This window comes from Globicephala melas, chromosome X (genome assembly GCF_963455315.2).
Source record: "Globicephala melas chromosome X, mGloMel1.2, whole genome shotgun sequence".
Classification (NCBI taxonomy): Eukaryota; Metazoa; Chordata; class Mammalia; order Artiodactyla; family Delphinidae; genus Globicephala; species Globicephala melas.
In genome coordinates, this window is record NC_083335.1 from 65,083,645 (window position 1) to 65,104,822 (window position 21,178).

Here is a 21,178-nt window from a genome sequence, read left to right on the forward strand (position 1 = left end):
TATAATTTATCTAAATTCTAGAGAAAAAATAGACAAAGAAGACAGCACTCAACTATTTTTAATGCTCAATCTCACTAGTAATCATCTAAATATGAATTAAAATAATCATTATCATCTGTCAGATTGAAGTTAAATCAAAGGAAAGATAAAAAAGACAATAGTTGTCCAGCAGAGGTGAGAATGCAGGGAAATGAGTATTTTTACACACTGGTTTTAGGACTATAAATTAGAGAAGCATTTTGGGAGAATACTTTGACAATATCAATAAATGTTTTTAAGGTTCATGTACTTTTTGCCAGCCATTCCATTTCTCAGGATTTCTCCTATATATCTATCTTCTAGCATCTAGTGTTACTGATTATAGATATGATGCCAGTCCAGTTTTCATTTCTTTCAAGTCATCTGTCCCTTCCCCCAACTTTGGAATTTTTTAGGAGTTTCTGTTTATTCTTATTCCAAATTTCACTGTGATGCATCATGCTGCAGGGTGTTTTCCCATTCTTCCCAGTCACCATGCAACAGGCCATTTCAATTTTCGCCATTTTGTCAATCAGAAACTTTCTATAACTTCTTTGATAATTGCCTTTGTTTTGGTTTCTCTTCTTTTTGGAACTCCTGTAAGATGGATGCTGCCCATCTTGAATTGTTCCTCAATAGCTCATATTTGTCATGATAACCACCTTTCTTATTCTCTCTCTTTCTTTTTTCTAAGAGATTTTCTCAGATTTATCTTCTAATTTTTCTTTAATAATAATGTAAATGATGTTGTTTGTTGGTTTTTCAATCTATACACATAGCAATGAATATTTAATTATGATTTTGTAACATTAAAGAGATTAGTAGCTTTCACGATGTCAGGATAAAGGTTCAGCTAACAGAAGGTGATAGGTAGGAAGTGGGGAAAAACAGTGAAAGAAAAGATCAGAACACTGCTAGCTTCTTTTTATGAAGCTGAACTACATGAATTTACTGATATTTAACCATCTTTTAACTATAAAAATGGAAATTTCTTATCGTTCAACATAATACTGATAGATATATGAGAGATATGCTATTAAATATAGATGGAACAAGACATAAGAACTAAAATAAATCATACTATAATAATTTAAACTTTAAAGGGGAAGTGTGACCTAACTTTTCATTGTTATCATAAAAGAAGGGATATCTAAAGCCTATAAATAAAGAAATTTCAATATATTACATAGAGTTAAGGATGTTATCACTGAAAATAAAAACAGAAACCTTTTAAAGTGAAGAAATGGAGGAAGCAACAGGAAGTCAGCATAGTTTATTTATTATGCATGCTTGTTAACAGTTCAATTTAATCTTTATTGTATATATATATTGCTTTGATAAAAATAAAATAAAATGGAATAAAATAAAATAAAACAAATTTCTCTACTGGAAACCAGAAGCTGTCAGATTAGGTAAAGCAAGAAAACAGAATATAAAACCCAGCACTTCGCTGTCTATGAGAGATAGATCTAAAACAAAATGACATAGATTAGGAAAAATGAGGATGTAAAAATATATACCAGGTAGGGGTAGTAATATTAATATTAGGCAAAATGGAATTCATGGTAAAAGAGCATTAAATGGTACAAATAGGTATGTTTTATAATGATAAAACTGTCTAGCAAGAAGATAGGCTAATTGCCAAACTTTACCTACCTAACAACATGATTTTAAAATATATGAAACAAAACTGTTAGAAATATTGGGTAAAACTAGAAAATTCACCATTGTAATGGAGTCTTTGATGTATCAGTTTTAGAAATGGACACATCAAGAACATACAAAAATAAGACTATAGAATATTTGAATAACAACAAACGTGATCAAATAAGTAAAATATATAGAACTTTACATCTGATAGAAAATTGCACATTCTTATCAAGATAACTAGAGATAAGGGAAACATAAACTATAATTTGCCTGATTTCAAGAAAACAAAGCCCTTCTTGGTCTTAAAGGAAACAAAACATCTGTTGAGGTCTTATAAACACTATGTGCAAGTCCAGATTTCTGCTTCAGGTAGCTTCACATGCTCACTCCTGCCCCCAACCACAGAAGTATCTTGCTGTAGTATTTGTAACTGAGGTAGGAGTGGGAAGAAGGCTGGGTAAGAGCTTATATAGCGTGCCCATTGCTCCTCTTTTCTACTTTGATTCTGAGAATTGTTATGTGGAATTAAGAGTGAATTAAGAATGGTGAAACACAAAGGTTACTTGTGGGTCAGACAAATACTTCTAGTTCCTGATGGAAAGTAATACGGACTAAGAAGAAGAATAAATTTGAGGGTATCACTTATGATAGCAACACCAATGAAATTTGATCAAAAAAGTTTGCTATCACCATCCCTCATTTCCCAGGTCATATCCTCATAATTGTCAAGAATTAGAGGCTGCCAATATCTAATTGGTTGGAGTGGGTGAGGAGAGTAGTGATTGAAGAAGCTCATCTTAGTGTACATAGCAAAGCAATACAAGTTGTGATGGGCAGGAACTGTCTAGCTCAGTTTCAGGAAGCTACCTCAAATCCAAATTTGGACTTTTCTACTTCTTTCTGAATGATGTCCTCTCTTTTGGAGTCCAGACTGACTACCTAACTGTGATGGCAAGTTCTTCAAATCAGAACTTCATCATTGTTTTCAACACACACTTGCATGTGATGACAATATCAAGATGGTGACTTAGATTGTTTCTGACTTCAAGCCCCCTCATTAGAAGACCAACAGCCTAAGTCCTCATCTTACTGCCAAGCACTGCCTACTGCTTTGCCTAAACTCAGAGTCAAACCAGTGGCACATCCAACTGGGAAACACAGCCTGAGAGCAATTTCTGTGCCCAGCTTGCAGCTCTGCCCAATTGCAAAGTCCAACCAGTGGCACTGCCCTGACAGTTTCAGAAACACAGTATGAAACCTTAGCTACCCAGAGGTGATTGCAGAGCCCAGCTACCTGACTGTGTAGCACAGCCCACAGCCCCACCCAACCAGGGATTCTACACAGTAGTTCCACTTGAATATGAAGCCCAGCAAGCAGGTCCACCCAGCCATGGGGCCTAACAGGTGGCACTCCCACCCCCATAACCTCAGAGAATGAGCAGTGGCTTCGCCCAACTAGAGGACCTGATAGAAAACACTGCCTGCCTGTGGACACAACCAGCTATCCTGTCCAGTACCCCAACCTGAACTGGCTGGTGAAGATATTTTCCTTCTGAAGCAAACCCATAAAGTCTGGAAAATGAGACTGCTTCATTAAATGTGCAGATACCAATGCAAGGAATCAAAGATCATGAAGAACCAGGCAAACATGACACCACTAAAGGAAACTAATTAAAGCTCCAATAACTGACCCTAAAGAAATGGAAAAATATAAACTGTCTGACAAAGAATTAAGAATAATCCTCTTAAAGCAGTTCAGTGAACTACAAAAACAGACAGACAACTAAATGAAATTAGGAAAACAATGCATGAACACAGTAAGTTCATCAAAGAAATAGAAGCTATTAAAAAAACCATAAATCCTAGAGCTGAAAAGTACAATGACAAAATGAAAAATTTAATAGAGAGCTTCAAGAGCAGACTTGATCAAGCAGAAGAAAGAATCCATGAACTTGAAAATAGGTCATTTGAAATTATCCAGAGAAAGAAAAAGAAAAAAAATAGAGAAGGAAGCCTACAGGATTTATGGAATGTCAAGATAACAATATATGCATTATGGGAATCCCAGAAAAAGAAGGGGAGAGAAAAATCTATTTAAAGGAAAGATGGCTGAAGACTTTCCAAAAGTGGGGAAATGGACATCCAGATTTATGAGGCCCAAAAGACCCCAAAAAGATTGAATTCACAAAGGGCTATACAGAGACACTTTATATAATTAAGTTGTCAAAAGTCAAAGACAGAAATGATGTCACCAAGATGGCATAGTAGGAGATCCCAGCCTCCATCCCCCAACAGAGATCAACAATTAGGCAGCTGTTCATGAAAAAAATACTGCCCTCTGAGAACTCTGGAGTTCACTTAAGAAACTTCACTAACACAGTAGAACAAACAGTTTGAGAAAAAACACACGAAAAAGAAAAACAATTTCGTTTTGACTGCATCATCCAATCCTCCAAGCCAGCATTGCTCAGCACCAAAAGGGAATTCCCCAGTTAAAAAAGAGTTTCCCTAGCAGGGAACAGAAGAGTGGGATGAGCAACCAGTTTCTCCAGCTTTTTGGGACACTGCATGAAGGTCCCACTTTGGCTTCACCCCACCCAGAGACCAACAAAGGGGAGATGTATAGAGACAGCTAGGAACAAGGAAGAAAACCAGGGGCTACCAGTAGCAGCAATGCAGCAGAAGTGCTTGCCATTCCCAGTGATATGCTATGTAGACAAACCCAGCAGCTTTTGCCACCAAAGAAACAAATGGCCAGTACAGGCACTGTGGACCCCCTGCAGAATTTACTAGTTTTCACCCCACATCTATCTGCATTCACCATCACTAACCATTTGAGACCCTGCTCACTCTTTCTGCCCTCCCATCCCTACTAGAGCCCAGAAACCACATTAACAGCCAACCCAGGCCTCTGTGGCTACAAGAGTTCAAATGCCAGTCTACACTTATGCAGCTGACTCCCACCACCATGCTTTTGCTTGGGGCTAGTCCCTCCAGCAGTGTGATTGCACACCATCAGCCAGACACCATCACTGGCCTCCACTGCCATGTACCTGACCAGGGGAGACAGTGCAGCCACAGGAGAGCATACTGACACAGGGCTCCTGCAGTTGCTTGTGGGCTCAGATCAGGCCTTGTTTTCTGTCCCTGACATGAAGCCTGCACTCACCTGCAGCTAGCCCCTCCAATTGTGCACCTGCCCAGCTCAACCCCTGTCACTGGCCTCCACTGCCATGCTCCAATGTGAGACCCAGTAGCCATAGTAGTGCATGCTGACAGGCAGGGTCCCTACAACTGTCAGTGTAACTGCAGTTGGCCCTGGCTCTTGCTGCCTATGTTGGCTGCCACTACTATATGTTTGCAACCAGCACCTACCACTACATTGTCACTTGTAGCTAGCCTCTGAAGCTGAGTGTGTGTACATCACTGACTCTGACCACTACCACTGCTTGCTCTGATCCCTACCTGCTGGACCTGGAGATGTTTCTGATACATTCCAACAGCACTTGCAGCTTCAGTGGATCCCCCACAATGCTTGCCAAGGACCATGCAGTTGTCAAAGGTGTGGACCCCAATGGCTTCAGTCAATGAACCACCTCACCTTCTTGGTGCCACCAGACGCCCCTACATTTGATGCCCTGCACCACTAGACCCCAGGTCATAGTACACGTCATCATGCCCCCACCCATAGCTGTCTTCTGTTACCAAGGTCAGTCCATAGAGTCTAGAAAAAGTGACTGCTTCATCAAATAAGCAGACATACACAAAACTATAGATACCATGAAGAATTGAGGAAACATGATTCCACTAAAGGAATATAGTAAATCTCCAGTAACGACCCAAAAAATGGAGATACAGAAATTGCCTGGCAGAGAATTCAAAATAACTGTTTTAAAGATGCTCAGAGAACACAAGTTAACCATTTAAACATATCAGCAAACAATACAAGAAAAAATAAGTTCAATAAAGAAATAGAAAAAAGTAAAAAAAGAAAACAGAAATTTTAGAGCTGAAGAATACAATGACCAAAGTGAAGAATTCAATAGAGAGTTTAAACAGAAGACTACACCAATCAGAAAGAAAAAAAAAGAATCATTGACCTTGAATACAGATCATTTGAAATTATCCAGTCAGAGGAATAAAAACAAAAAAAAAATGAAAAGGTATGAAAAGCCTACAGGTTTGGGCTTCCCTGGTGGCACAGTGGTTAAGAATCTACCTGCCAGTGCAGGGGACATGGGTTCGAGCCCTGGTCCAGGAAGATACCACATGCCATGGAGCAACTAAGCCTGTGTGCCACAACTACTGAGCCTGCACTCTAGAGCCCGCAAGCCACAACTACTGAGCCTGCGTGCCACAACTACCGAAGCCCATGCACCTAGAGCCTGTGCTCCACAACAGGAGAAGACACCGCAATGAGAAGCCCACTCACTGCAACGAAGAGTAGCCCTCGCTCGATGCAACTAGAGAAAGCCCACACGCAGCAGTGAAGGTGCAATGCAGCCAAAAATAAATAAAAATAAAATAAAGGAATGTGTATATATATATATATATATATATATGTGTATATATATATATATATATATATATATATATATAGGCTGCAGGTTTTATGGGACACAATATGAGAAACAATGTACACATCATTGGAGTACCAGAAGGAGAAAAGAGGGAGTAACAAATAGAAAGCTTATTTAAAGAAATAGTGGCTAAGAACTTCCCAAACCTTTGCAGAGATTAGGACATCAACGTTCATAAAACTAATAGGTCACCCCCCAAATTTAATCCAAAATCGTCTTCTTCAAGACAAGTTATATGACTGTCTAAAATCAAAGATAAAGAAAGAATTGTAAAGGAGCAAGGTTAAAAAAAATGTTTTTCTCATACAAAGTAACACCCATAGGGCTATCAGTGGATTTATCAGCAGAGACCTTAAAGGCCAAGGGAGAATGGAATGATATATGTAAAGTGCTGAAAGAAGGAAACTGAAAACCAAGAATACTTCACCCAGTAAAGTTGTCCATCGGAAATGAAAACAATGTGAAGACTTTCCCAAACAAATAAAAAGCTGAGGGAGTTCATCACCACTAGACATTCCACACAAGAAATGCTGAAGGGATTTATTCAAGCTGAAATACAAGGATGCTAAATAGTACATGAAAACATATGAAAATAAACAACACACTGGTAAAGGCAAGTATATGGTCAGATTCAGAATACTCATGTACTGTAGTATCATGGTCTCAGCATATATAAAACATTGAAATTATGTCAAGTATCTTTTCTGACCAGAATGGTATGAAAGTAAAAATCAACAACAGGAGAAAAGCTAGAAAATTCACATATATGTGGAAATGAAAAAACACTCTCCTGAACAGTCAATGAATCAAAGATGAAATTAAAAATTCTAGACCTAAAATTTATAGGAAACTGCAAAAGACCTCAAATAACCAAAGCAACCCTGAGAAAGAAGAACAAAGTAGGAGGCATAACACTTCATGATTTCAAGCTATACTATAAAGCTATAGTAATAAAAGCTGTATAGTACTGACATAAAAACAGACAAATAGACCAATGGAACAGAATTGAGAGCCCAGAAGTAAACCCAAGTACATACGTTCAACTAATATTTGACAATGGAGCCAAGATTGCTCAATGGAAAATAGACAATATCTTCAATAAATGGTGCTGGGAAATTTGATATTCACATGGAAAAGAATGAAACTAGGCCCTACATTACACGATTCACAAAAACTAAATCAAAATGGATTAAAGACTTATAAGACCTGAAACTATGAAACTTCTAGAAGAAAATATAAGGAAAAAGCAACTTGACAAGGGTCTTGACAATGATTTTTTGGATCTGACATGTAAAGCACAAGCAAAAAAATAAACAATAAGACTATATAACACTAAAAAGCTTCTGCACAGCAAAAGAAACAATCAACAAAGTGAAGAGACAACTTATGAAATAAAAAAACTATTTGCAAACCATATATCTGATAAAGGGCTAATAACCAAAATATATAAAGAACTCATACAACTCAGTAGCAAAAAAAAAAAATCCCACAGGAAAACAACAACAACAACAAAACCCAAAACCAATATGATTAAAAAATAGGCAGAGAGAAAAAAAACACTATAGACATTACTCAAAGAGATTACTTAAGAGGGAGAATAGGAGAAGGTTGTGGGTGGAATCCTAGAGAGCAATGTCATTGAATGACTGTGTTTATGGGGAGAGGTGTAAGAAACTGAAAAGCCCAGGAAACCCAAAGAGGAGAGTTTCAAGCAACTCCACCCTGGTGTAGTCTCCAGGTCACTGGAAATCACTGCCTTTTCACCTCAGGCAAATGGCCACATCGCCTCTCATGTGCCTAATCCTTCAGGTCAATACATGTTCCTCCACAGTCTTTCCAGTCCCCTAGTGATGTAAAATCAACCCATCTTGAGTTTCTTTACCTCAGCATACTTCTGGGTGACTGGATAATTAAAGTTTCCAAGAAATTTGAACTACTGGGTTAATGATATAACAGGTAATACTCTTATTTTAACAACTGCATGCTCTCAAAGGAGTGTTAATGTCAGAATTCTCGCCCCTCAGCAGTTCCCTTGGCAGGAGGGCATATCATGACCTCTCTCAAATTGGACCAAATAAGAGATGAGTTACTTCACCATATTCTGTTCAAATTTCATATAATCTTTTGTTGTCTTCACAATGAAGGTATTTCTCAATAAATTTATCTTGAATTTAAAAAAAATAGGCAGAGGATCTGAATAAACAATTTTCTAAAGAAGACATGCATATGGCCAAAATATACATGAAAAGATGCTCAACATCACTAATCTTCAAAGAAATGCAAATCAAAAGCATGAGATATCACCTCACACCTGTTAGAGTGTTTCTTCTCAAAAAGACAAAAAAATAACTGGTGGTGTGGATGTGGAGAAAAGTGCACACTTGTGCACTATTTGTGAGATTATAAATTGATGAAACCAGTAAGGAAAATAGTATGGAGGATCCTCAAAATTAAAAAGAACTACCACATGATCTAGCAGTTCCACTTCCACTAATATATCCAAAGGAAATGTAAGCACTAACTCAAAAAGATACATGCACCCCCATGTTAATAGCAGCATTATTTACAATAGCCAAGACATGGAAACAACCTAAGTGTCCATAGATGGCTGAATGGGTAAAGAAGTTGTGGTATATATAACAAAGGAACATTATTCAGCCGTAAAAAACAAGGAAATCCTGCATTTGTGACAACATGGATAGACCTTGAGGGCACTATGCTAAGCGAAATGTCAGACAAAGAAATGATTTCATTAATATGTGAAATATAAAAAAAAACCATAGAAAAAGAGACAAGATTTGTGGTTACTGGAGGCAGAGAGTGGAGGAGGGGAAATTAGAGGAATATGATTGAAAGGTACACACTATCAGTTATAAGATAAATAAGTACAAGGGCTGTAATGTACAACATGATGACTATAGTTACCACTTGTATATTTATGAAAGTTGTTAGAGAGTAAATACTAAGATTTCTCATTACAAAGATATTTTTTCCATTTCTTTTTTATATCCATATGAGATGATGAATGTTAACTAAACTTATGTGGTAATCATTTGCAATATATATAAGTCAAACTTCTATGCTGTATACCTGAAACTCACACAGTGAAGTATGTCAATTATATCTCAATAAAACTGGAAAAATAGCATAAGCTCATATTAACAATAAAATGTGTTTAGTGAACACCAACAAAAAATCTAGGGTGATATCACCAAGATGGTGATATAGATAGTTTCTGACTTTACTCCCCCTCACAAAAGGAAAAAATTAACAATTACTCAAGGACAAGACACCACTGAGAGAATCCCAGAACACTGAGGTGAAGCTGCAGCACAACCTTACACCACAGAGACAAAGACAGACTGCATTAGAAGGGTAAGAGAAATGGCTACATGCTAACTGCATTGCCCCTTCCAAGTACAGCACCAAGTAGAGAGGTCTCCCCTGAGCCTATGCTTCTTTCAGTGGGAAAAGAGAGCCTGGGGGAACATACAACGGCCCCAAGCATTGTGGGTCACTTTGTGGGAGCCCCTTCCCTAGTCTTTTCTCCTAGGGATTTCAGGAGAATCTGTGGGGTTCAACCACTGGTAGTCTGTGACAGAGAAGGAGGAAGGGGCTTGCAACAACCAGCACTTGGATCTTGGCAAACTGAGTTCCTACCCACAGAGGCCAAGTAGCAGTCCCAGTCAGCAGTTTTGTTCATCCACAGAACCAAGTCAGTGGCATGCTCTGACCAGAGAACTTGGTGGGGTGCAGGTCTGCCTGATTAGGATCCTCAAATGAAGATTTTGCCAGTCCTGGATTCTGCTTTGTCCACAATAAGGCAAAGGAGCTGAGTCATAGCCCCACACAATACAAAGTATATCTACAAGCCCTATCTGAACAGAAGGGCTGGCAAGAACATCTGCAATGCACTTTGCTGTGTAACCCAGCAAGGTAGAGCTGAGAATCAGGTGGGCAGAACTGATAACCCTCAGAGCAAAACAAGTACTGGGCATGGAAAGTTCTCCTGCTATCCCCAGGCAAGGGAATTAATTCATAGCCACACCTGTTGCCAAGTGTAGCTCCCAGCCTCACCCAACCAGAAAGCCTGTTCAAGAAAATTTGGGGGAGTTGTCTGAAGTGGGCCCTCCTTGTCCCGCCCAAGCTGGAGAGCTGAGTCATAACCTTCCCTGCAGTAGAACATGGTTCCTGGCCCCATGTAACCAGAAGGGGTGGTGAGAATTCTTGGAAGCTGCATAACCCACCAATGCTCAAGCCAAGAGGTGGGTGAGTAGACACAATAGTCTTCAGAGCAAAGTCAATGGCCCTATTTGACCATGAAGCATGGAATGCAGACAGTCTTGAGTCGAGACCACAAAAAAAGCATTGCTAGCCTTGCAGCTGCTTTTCTCACTGCACCCAGGCAGAAAAAATAATTTATAGCCCTGTTCACTATTTAATACAGCCTTCAGCCCACTCAAGCAGTGAACATAACAAGAACACACAGGAAACTGTGTAGTCCATCCAACAGATCCGCTTACAGTGGCACACGAACAGAAATCACAGCTCATGGCTTTCACAATCTGCAGAATAAAATCAGTGGCTTCACTTGACAAGGGAATCCAGTGCACACTCTTGCTTGATCTGGTTCCCCAAACAACATGCTATACAAGCCCTGGGGCATGTCCTGCTGTCCCACCAGAGCAGGGAAGCTATCCTTCTATAAATATTCCAATAAATTGTAGAGGAAGGAATACTTCCAAACTCATTTTATGAAGTCAGAATCACCCTGATACCAAAACCAGACAAAAATATGACCAAAAATGGAAATTACAAACCGATATCACTGATGAACATAGAAGCAAAAATCCTAAACAAGCTGAATCCACCAATACATTAAAAGGATCATACATTGTGATCAAGTGAGACTTATCCCAGGAATGCAAGGATGGTTCAGTATCAGAAATTCAATCGATGTGATGCATACACCACATTAACAAATTGAAGAGTAAACACAGTATTTTCATCTCAATACATATAGAAAAACTTTTGAGAAAATTCAACATCCGTTTATGATAAAAACTCTCCAGAAAATGAGTATAGAGGGAACATAGCCCAATATAATAAAGGCCATATATGATAAGCCCACAGCTAACATCATACTCAATGTTGAAAAGCTGAAAGCAATCCCTCTACGATCAAGAACAAGATAAGGATGCCCACACTTGCCACTTTTATTCAACATGGCAGTGGAAGTCCTAGTCACGGCAATCAGACAAGTAAAAGAAATAAAAGGAATCCAAACTGGAAAGGAAGAAGTAAAACTGTTCACTGTTCACAGATGACATGATACAATACATAGAAAACCCTAAAGAAGGCACCAAAAAAACCACTAGAGCTCACCAGTGAATTCAATAAAGTACAAAAGTAATATGCAGAAATCTGCTGCATTTCTATACACTAACAGTGAATTACCAGAAAGAGAAATTAAGGAAACAATCCTATTTACCATAACATCAAAAAAGAATAAAATGCATATGAATAAACTGACCTAAGGAGGTTAAAGATCTGTAACCGGAAAACTATATGACAAAGATGAAAGAAATTGAAGATGACACAAACAGATGGAAAGAAATACAGTGTTAATGAATTGGAAAAATTAATATTGTTAAAATTACCCAGGCACTCTACAGATTCAATGTAATTCCTATCAAAATACCAAAGGCATATTTCACAGAATTGGAACAATTAATTTTAAAAATTGTGTGGAAACATAAATGACCCCAAATAGCCAAAACAATCTTGAGAAAGAACAGAGAACAGAGCTAGAGGTATCACGCTCCCTGATTTCAGACCATACTACAAAGCTACAGTAATCGAAGTAGTATAGTACTGGCACAAAACAGACACAGATCAATGGAACAGAATAGAGAGCTCAGAAATAAACCCATGCACCTATGGTCAATTAATCTATGACAAAGGGGATGAGAATAAATAATGGAGAAAAGACAGTCTCTTCACAAGTGGTGCTGGAAAACCTGAACAGCTTCATGTAAAAGAATGAAATTAGAACATTTTCTAACACCATATACAAAAATAATATAAAAATGGATTAAAGATCTGTATGTAAGGCCAGAAACCATAAAATACCTAGAAGAAAACATAAGAAGAACACTGACACAAATCATGGTAATATTTTTGGGATCGGTCTCCTAAAGCAAAAGAAACAAAGGCAAAAATAAACAAATGGGACATAATTAAACTTAAATGCTTTTGCACAACATAGGAAACCATTGACAAAACAAAAAGTCAGCCTACTGAATGGGAAAAAATATTTGCAAATGATATGACTGATTAGGAGCTGATATCCAAAATATATAAACAGCTCATATAATTTAATATTTTAAAAAGAACCTGATTTTAAAATGGGCAAATGACCTGAATAGACATTTTTCCAAGGAAGACATATAGATGGCCAAAAAGCACATGAAAAGATGCTCAACATTGCTAATCATCAGGGAAATACAAATCAAAACCATAATGAGGTATCACTTCCTACCTGTCAGAATGGCTATCATCAAAAAGTCGACAAAGGGGCTTCCCTGGTGGCGCAGTGGTTGAGAGTCCACCTGCCGATGCAGGGGACACGAGTTCGTGCCCCGGTCCAGGAGGATCCCACATGCCATGGAGCGGCTGGGCCCGTGAGCCATGGCCGCTGGGCCTGCGCCTCCGGAGCCTGTGCTCCACGATGGGAGAGGCCGCGGTGGTGAGAGGCCCGCATACCACAAAAAAAAAAAAAAAAGTCGACAAATAACAAATGTTGGAGAGGGTGTGGGGAAAAGGGAATCCTCATATATTGTTGGTGGGAATGTAAATTTGTGCAGCCCCTTTTGAAAACAGTATTGGGTTCCTCAAAAAACTAAAAATAGAACTCTCATATGATTTAGCATTACCACTGCTGTGTATATATCTTAAGAAAACAAAAATACTAATTGAAAAATATACATACACCCCAATGTTCATAACAGCATTATTTACAATAACCAAGACATGGAAGAAGCAACCTAAGTGTCCATCAACATATGAATGGATAAAGAAGATGTGGCATATATATATATATATATATATATATATATATATATATATATACACACACACACACACGCATATACACACAATGGAATATTACTCAATCATAAGAATGAAGTTCTGTTCTTTGCAACATGGATGGACCTAGAGGGTATTATGCCAGACAGAGAAAGACAAATACTGTATGTTATCACTTATATGTGGAATCTAAAAATAAAAGAAACAAATATATATAACAAAACAGAAACAGACAGATATAGAGAACAAACTAGTGGTTATCAGTGGAGAGAAGGAAGGAGGGAGCTGCAAGATAGCAGTAGCGAATTAAGAGATACAAACTACTATGTATAAAATAAATAAGCAGCAAGTATATATTGTACAGCACAGGGGAGTATAGCCATTATTTTGTAGTAACTTCAAATGCAGTATAATCTATAAAATATTGATATCTATTATATATAATCTACAAAAATATTGAATTCCTATGTTGGGCACCTAAAACTAATATAATACTGTAAATGAACTATATTTCCTTTTATTAAAAAAGAGAAAAAAGAGAAAAAGAATAAAGGTAAAGTGTTTACATTCTCAAGTCAGTAATTAGTTAATATGCGAAATGGTTTTGTTTTCCAAAAGAAAAACCGCTATGAAAATAAAATATAGGAAGAATGAAAATAAATGAGCAAACCAAAATATAAGCACTCTAGCAAATTCTTTGTCATGCAAGCCTCAACAGTGGAAAGGAGCTCAAATTTTTGTGGGATACAGAGATGAGCGCAAATACTGGTTCTTCTTTCTGGACTTATGAGCCCACTTCTAAATACTTTCAGTGGTAAAAGTTCAATTTTTGGATTTTGAATAAGAGGCAAAAAAATTACATTAGGCTTTAACCATTTTTAACTATGTTTGGTTAAAAGATAAGTAATTTTACCCCTCCCCCTATAGATATAATAACCAATGGAAATAAGTCAACTATTTTAACATTTCCTTTGCTAATTGAATGTTACAAATATCAAAAGTTGAAAATTTCAGTATAATGTTTCACATAAATGTGACCCAATAATGTGAAAATATTAGAAAAATTAATGTCCTGTCCTGGTACCTTATGTCAAAAGATTAAATAATGAGGACTAGCCTCAATTATTTTAAACAGAATTCTAAGTAGTTCTATTTTGTAGGGAGAACTAAAATATTACCAAATTTACTATATTATTTTAATTAAATATCAAAATGCTTCTAAGAAAACAACATATCTTATGGATGGCAGTTTGAGCCACATAATAAGTGGCAGCCACTACTAGTGACTTCTGAAAAGCTAGTACAATCATATTTAAATGTTGGAATTATTAGAAAACAAAAAAATTCAGGGAACCAATGGTTCCTTTACACCAAAACCTCTTGTTCCTCTCTCCAATGTTTATATTTGAAAATCACTTTTTACCTCCCAGCAATAATAATGCATTTTCATTTCTGGAAATTGACCAAGAGCAATACATGGCTTCCCAAACGTATGTATTGCGATGAAATCATTGTGATATTTCTGCATACTGTTAAATGGGGGAAAGTAAGAAAGTGGTATTATGAGGATGACCAAAGCAAGCTAAAGCCACAGAATTCAGAACTTAAACTAGGCTTGAGTCTCATAGGCCTTATTTCATGTGGGAAGAGAGATCAGCCATATATTCCCTAATGATTTGGTTTCAAGGACCCCTGGAACAAACCCTTTTTTCTGTACTCCCTGGCCAAGTGGGTAGCCCAAATGCAAGATGATTTTTCTGGGCCTTTGCCCAGGTAATAACTTGTAACTGAGTCAAGCATAAATGAGAAAACCTTGAGGACAGCTGGGAGCTGGGGTGTGTTCAGAGATCCAGCCTTAAACTATGCTGAACTCACGCACTCTTACCAAGTGAGTATCTAGAGTTGAGATCTGGGAGAACACTGTCTCCCCTAAACAGAGACTAAGAATCCTGACCCACACTCACTTTCCATGGCCCAGTGGCTTCCTCTCATGGCAGATGATTCAAGTGAAGCCGGTAGTCAGGGCAAAGGATGCCTTTGGCCACCAGCACTGTGAGAGCCACTCCTTCAGCGTTTGGGATTACCACAGAAATCTACTGGTGACACTAAGATCCACAGTCATGTATTATCTTTGAGTTGTGGCTAAGTAAGCACTAGGTCAGTAGGACAAGCACCTCACCAGGTCACTTCCTGCCTCTCCTCTGTCTGCTTAAGAATGCAGCAAACCTTTTGGATGAACTCTGCCTCCTATAGGGTGATGACACCTTCTACCATATATTCTCATCCCCTCACCTAGGAATAGAATGGTTGGAATAGAATGATCAAATTCTGGGGGATTGATTGGAAAAGTCTCAGGGGATTCTATGTGAAAATTTAGACAAAGGTCTTTCTAATCAGCTGGAATTAACTGTCATGTTAGAAGTACAAAAAGTATATCATTTATAGTAGAGTTTACTTATCTCATAGGATTGTTGTGGAAATAAAAGTACAATGTCCACACAAAGGGCTATATATGTAATGAAGGCATAATAAATATAAGAACTCATTCTTTTTATCATTTTAGCAGTAAGGAAATAAAGGTCAAAAGAGTTAATTATGCATGTCCAGGTCAAACAGTATTCATGAAGTGGAGACATGATTCAAATGGAAATCTTTCAGAATTCAGTGCCTGCTCCACTCTGTGATACCTTTTCTTACCCTTATGTGATATTGTTTTCCCTGACCCCCCAACTTCAGCTATGTGCTCATCTTCCCACGTTCTTCAGGTCAGACAAGAGCTCTGCTTTCCATTCAGTCACTCACACTAGAAACTATAGCAAGAAAATGAAACAAAGGGGAAATTCAGTCAGAAGGGTACCAGTGACCAATACTTACATGCAGTGCTTGTCTAGTGTAACAAAAGAAAAATTATACTACCTATAACTTTTCTCAATAATAATAGAGTCTGTAATCAAGTAGATAATGCACATAAGTGACAAGCTCCAGGTGCTGCAGCTGTTCCCCAAATTGTATTCTTGGATGCCTTTATTTAATTCTGCAAACATTGTTCTCTCTGTAACTACTTCTACATTCATGCTATCACTGGCCTAGTAAAACCTCTCTTTGTTTACTGCCTGAATGAAGGCAGAAGTTATCAAAACTGTTTCAATTGCCATTCCTCTTGTATATCTATAATCCAAACACAGGTGAGAGGAGAAATGGAAATGCATATTTAAGCACAAGATGATTGCTCCTATGACCATTCACAAAGTTAAGTCTAACATACTAACATGGCATAAAATGAAATCCATGATCTGTTACCTAGCCCCTGCTTTTCATCCTGCCTTTTACTTCATCACTTGCCTTTGATTTTTTTTTAACATCTTTATTGGAGTATAATTGCTTTACAATGGTGTGCTAGCTTCTGCTTTATAACAAAGTGAATCAGTTATACATACACATATGTTCCCATATCTCTTCCCTCTTGCGTCTCCCTCCCTCCCACCCTCCCTATCCCACCCCTCTAGGTGGTCACAAACCACCAAACTGATCTCCCTGTGCTATGCGGCTGCTTCCCACTAGCTATCTATTTTACGTTTGGTAGTGTATATATGTCCATGCCACTGTCTCACTTTGTCACAGCTTACCCTTCCCCCTCCCCATATCCTCAAGTCCATGCTCTAGTAGGTCTGTGTCTTTATTCCGGTATTACCCCTAGGTACATCATGACCTTTTTTTTTTTCTTAGATTCTATATATATGTTTTAGCATACAGTATTTGTTTTTCTCTTTCTGACTTACTTCACTCTGTATGACAGACTCTAGGTTCATCCACCTCACTACAAATAACTCAATTTCATTTATTTTTATGGCTAAGTAATATTCCATTGTATATGTGTGCCACATCTTCTTTATCCTGGGCATATACCCTGAGAAAACCATAATTCAAAAAGACTCATGTACCAAAATGTTCATTGCAGCTCTATTTACAATAGCCAGGACATGGAAGCAATCTGAGTGCCTTTGATTTCTTAGCAATTTTCTCTCGAGGATCCCAGAAATGTTTGTACTCCATGAGTAAAACACATTCCTTCATCACTTTTTGCTGTTAATTTCAATGTCAAAATGTGTCTAAGGGGCTTATGGATTCTGGACTTGTTTGTAGTGTGTGTATGTGTATGTTTATGTATGTCTGCTTATGTTGATCAGCCAGGTCTTCAACAGAAAAGAGAAAGTGGGGTCACAGTTAGTAAAGGAATTATTTACACAGATGTGGCCAGAGAGTCAGGAAAGCTGAAAGGAGATAAAGACAGTAACCCAAAGCTAAAAATAGCAGGAAATCCACTACCACTCCTGGGCCTAAAGGAGCAAATGGAGGGAGTCTATAATTTGTTATTTCTATGGATAAAGCATTCATGAATTGCTTCTACAGTAAGAAATTTGTGCTTAAGCATGAAAAAAACTCAATGTGGAGGAGTAGAGACTTAAGGAAAATATCATTATTGAAACATGGATCTTGTATTCTCAAAAGTCAATGATCAGCTAATGTCTGAGATGGTTTTATTTTCCTCAAGAAAAACTGATATGTGAATAAAATATTGGAGAATACTTTTTTAAAGATAGCACTAAAAAATTCTAATACACATCCCTTCCTCATACCAGCCTCAACAATGATTAGGAGATCAGTTTTTGTGGGAGACAGAAGTAAGAGCAAGTCCTTGCACTTTCACTCATTGGTTAAGTGTCCATTTTGGTTTAGAGTTCCAGACCCCATACCAAAATTTATGAACCTACTAAATCTACTTAAGAAAGTAAGTGGTCCATTTTAAGTTTATTTTTTAAAGGCTGATTTTTGGTTTGGGATAAAAGGGAAAGAATGTATTACATTAATGGTTAAGAACAAAGTGAGTAATCCAAGTAGTATTCACAGGGCCCTTGCAGGAATAACTGATGGAAATGAACCAGCTCCACAGTTCACATAATTTTACCAAGATAAGTAAATAGAAAAGAGACAGTTCAGTGTGTCACATGAATGCGCTCCTATAGCCCCAATAATTTGGAATACTATTAGAAAAGATTATGTATTTTCCAAGTAGCAAGTGTCAACAAGTTTAAATAATGAGGACCATCCTTAATTATATTAAGCACTGCCATTGATCGTTCTCTGTTGAGTGAAAATGAAAGAGGAAAATAATAAAACAGGGTAAGCTTAAATTTTATGAAGTAAACCATAATAATTAATTTAATTTAATTATCAGTAGACTTCTAAGATTTTATTTTCTCTCAATACCAGCTTTACTGAAAAAGGAAGTGTTGAATGCTATTAAGGATTTCTGGAAAGCAGTTATAATCATTTTTAAATGGTGACCTCATTCTGAAAAAAAAAACTTCAACAGCTACCTGTAATGACCTTAATCAAGTCACAAATATTAGGAAACATATAAATTTAGAATTGGAAAGTACTTCAAATAAGATCAAAGTCAAGATTGTTCTTTTTGAGATCAATATATGTTTAATTCTTAATGCATTCACGGTTTCAAAGAAAGTAAATGAAAATAATCTGCCTGTATGTTTGCTATTAGTTGATCATTTTGCTGCTAACAAAACTATGAAAAGCTTTTCTGTGAAATGCCCTGGAGAGCATAACACTGGAAATTTTCTTCAGCTTCTCATTTTAACCATGGAAAGTATTACAAAAACTTTTGCCACATCATCACAGATGTATATTTTCTTTAATAATTTGTCTGTTATTTGTATGCCAGAGACACTTTGTAAGCCCAGTTGTAAGGAGATTAGTGTCAGGGTAAAATTGAGCATTGAACTTGGAGGTAGCTTTCCAAGATATCTTCCTGAATCACCACACCAGCGAATAGAATCTGTATCACACATCTTCAAAACGAATTTCATTTTCCAATCACTGTGGTTTGTTATCTTACAGGTAATATGAAAAGGCACTTCTAGAATTACGGTATCTGGGACTGTCTCCAAAGACAGCCTCATGTTTCCATAACCTGGAGCCTCTCGTTCAATTTTAATTGTCTGTAGCATTGCCATTTCACCTAGATTTCTTTTCCACACTATATCCAATTTTCCCATTTTGCTAGTCCTCTAATGGTAGCAGCTTTTTCTGAAAATTCCTGCTTGAGCTGAAGCTGGTATAAATACTAGCATCCTTCCATTGACTACAAAAAGTTCTCATTCCAAAGGTACACTCATCTTCTCCAGCCTGATAGACAGTATTTAATTCTGCCCCAGTGTACATTTCAGACGGCTTTAAGGAAACCTTTTGTATAAAGACAGTTGAAGATGAAATATTCTGAATCTGGATTTCAAGAAACAAGTCACTCATCTCTGAATTATAAAACTTAGTTTTAACTTCAAATGGTGAGAGGAATGAAAGTAGCACAGTTTCATTAAAAACATCTTTCCTTCCACACTGTGTTGAATAGATACTGAACCCACAGGGGCAACTCTTCCAATGTCTATTACTTTGTCATAGATGACATCATCAGTACAACAATTGGATGCAAGTTCTGCCACAGCCATGGAGACTGAGAGGTGTGAAGGCTGAGTACTTGTCTGAAAATTAGTGTTTGCAATATGATTTTTACAACTTAATTTCAATCACTGGGAATTCTCACATAAATAGAATTATTTTTCCTCTCACAACGTAGTTCTAAGGATTTATGATGAATTCAAACTTTCCCCCAGTTATTGACATTGCTGGTGGAGGGTCACCTGTCATGATCTGGTTAGAGAAATTACTAGGTAAGTTATTATCTTCACATGTGACTGAAAAGTTGGTGAATAAATTATGCTTAGTAGACAGAATCATTTTGAATATCAGAAAGATCTCCTGTAATGGATTCCCTTCCACTTTGACCACAACTTTGCCCCAATGTTTTAAAAAGCAACTGAGGTTTAATCAGGTATGACAGGATGACAGACACAGAGACAACTGCTTTTGAAAGAACAGTTTATTAGTCTTGACCTAAAATAAACAGACTGCCAGTTATTTCTCCAGGCAAAATGTGTTTATTTGGGATCAGCAAAGAGTTGTAGTTCGAGATCTGCAACCATGGTGAGCCATGTATAAGTGCCCATATAGCAAGGGAAGGAGAACTCTTATAGAAAGGGAAAAGGAAGTTTGGAGGGGTACAATAAACAGAGTCCATGGCTTTTCATTGGCTGAATTGTTGTCAGGAAAGAAGAGCTCTTCCTTCCTTTCATTGGCCTTTCCTAACATTGCAAGACATACTGCCCTTTTCCGGGCTATCAACTTTAATTGAGGTTTCTGCTTATTAATTTTTAACTTTTTAATACATATGTTTATTTAAGTTTTTCTGAATTTTTTATTGAAGTATAGTTGATTTACAATGTTGTGTTAGTTTCAGGTATACAGCACAGTGATTCAGTTATATACATATATATATATATTCTTTTTCAGATTCTTTTCCATTATAGGTTATTACAAGATATTGAATATAGTTCCCCATGCTATACAGTAGGAGTTTGTTATTTATCTATTTTATTTATAGTAGTGTGTATCTGTTAATTCCAAACTCCTAATTTATCCCACATCCCTTTCCCCTTCAGTAAACATATATTTGTTTTCTATGTCTTTGAGTCTGTTTCTGTTTTGTAAATAAGTTCATTTGCATCATTTGTTAGATTCCACATATAAGTGATATCATGTGATATTTATCATCCTCTGACTTATTTCACTTAGTATAATAATCTCTAGGCCCATCCATGTTGCTGCAAATGGCATTATTTCATTGTTTTTTACGGCTGAGTAATATTCCATTGCATATATATACCACATCTACTTTATTCATCTGTCAATGAACACTTAGAACACTT

General features: G+C 37.2%; 1 pseudogene; it reads right to left on the reverse strand.

Moving 5' to 3' along the window:
- Positions 1 to 18,976: 18,976 nt before the first annotated feature.
- LOC115847417 (trafficking protein particle complex subunit 13-like) lies at positions 18,977 to 19,861 on the reverse strand (annotated as a pseudogene).
- Between the last annotated feature and the right edge of the window lie 1,317 nt (positions 19,862 to 21,178).